This window comes from Octodon degus, unplaced genomic scaffold (genome assembly GCF_000260255.1).
Source record: "Octodon degus isolate 3935 unplaced genomic scaffold, OctDeg1.0 scaffold00024, whole genome shotgun sequence".
NCBI classification, from domain to species: Eukaryota; Metazoa; Chordata; class Mammalia; order Rodentia; family Octodontidae; genus Octodon; species Octodon degus.
Genome location: NW_004524600.1, coordinates 3,370,238 through 3,371,708, shown reverse-complemented (window position 1 = coordinate 3,371,708; position 1,471 = coordinate 3,370,238). Strand labels below are relative to the sequence as shown.

General features: G+C 38.7%; 1 pseudogene; it reads left to right on the top strand.

Annotated features, from left to right (window-relative positions):
* The first annotated feature begins 419 nt into the window (after positions 1–419).
* LOC111815982 lies at positions 420–1,256 on the top strand (annotated as a pseudogene).
* The last annotated feature ends 215 nt before the right edge of the window (positions 1,257–1,471 follow it).

The following is a 1,471-nucleotide window of genomic DNA, read 5'->3' as shown; positions in this document are numbered from 1 at the left end:
ATACATTCACACACACACACATACACACACACACGTATTCATAAACATATTACACTTGCAAAAATGTTATCATAATTATATGAAGATAATTTTCTAAAAAAATTCTGGTGAGCTTTTTCACAATGGGTTTGCCATGAAAACACAGGCATAGTGAAAACCACCACTAAAAGCAAACATAGGAGCTCTTTCCCATCTTGCAAGACAGCGGGTGAAAAAACTGAAAAGCCCGACACTAAAGAGAAGAAGCCTGAAGCCAAGAAGGCTTCTTCCAGTGGTACTGGTTAAAAGGGTAAGGTGAAGGCAAAAAGTCCAAGAAGGGGCAGCCCCTTTGCAGCCAAAATCCTGTCCTGGATAGAGGAATTGGTAGATACTCCTGATGTGCTATGTATTCCAGAAAGGCTTTGTACAAGAAAAAGTATATGGCTGCTACATCAAAGGTTGAGAAGAAAAACAAGGAGAATTTTTTTTCTATGAACACAAAACCATTTGGTGGGGACAAGAGTGGAGATACCTGGGAGGTTAAGCTTCAAAAAATACCTAAATACTACCCTACTGATGCTGTACCCCAGAAGCTCTTGAGCCATGGAAAGAAACCCTTCAGTCAGCATGTGAGGAAACTTTGAGCTAGCATCACTCCTGGAACCATCTTGATCATCCCCACCTAGTGTCACAGAGGCAAGAGTGTGGTCTTCCTGAAGCAGTTGACCAGTGGCTTTCTACTTGTTTTTTTTTTTTGGAATCAGAATGTTTTTTTCTTTTTTTAAAAAATTTTATTATTTTTTTCCCAAAGTTTTATTGATAAACAGCAATGAGACAGTTTCAAATCAAATCGGAAGTACAGTTTCAACAAATAACACACTACATATATTCTTGTTAGTGGTTAATTGCTGTACAAGATGCGGGCTTTCTACTTGTGACAGGGCCTCTTAACCTTAATTGTGTTCCTCTATGAAGAACACACCAGAGATTTGTCATTGCCTCCTCTACAAAAATTGACATCAAAGTGAAAATCCCCAAATACCTCACTGATGCTTATTTCAAGAAGAAGAAGAAGCTGCGGAAACAGACACCAGGAGAGTGAAATCTTTGAAACCAAGAAAGAGAGATACCACATTTGAGAGCAATGCAAGGTGGATCAGAAAGAGGTGGACTCACAGATTTTAGCAAAAATCAAAACTGTTTCTCAGCTCCACGGATACCTGTGATACGTTTTTGCCCTGGCAAATGGGATTTATCCTCATAAATTAGTGCTCTAAATTTCAGACTAAGAACCTAATTAAATAACTGATACATTTGAAAAAAGCCAGCATTGGAAAGGAAAAGACTCACATTAATATAGATGTCATCAGACACCTGGACTCTGGAAAATCTACCACCACAAACCATCTACTCTACAAATGCAGTGGCATCAACAAAAAACTATTGAAAAATTTGAGAAGGAGGCTGCTGAGATAGGGAAGGGCTCCTTCAA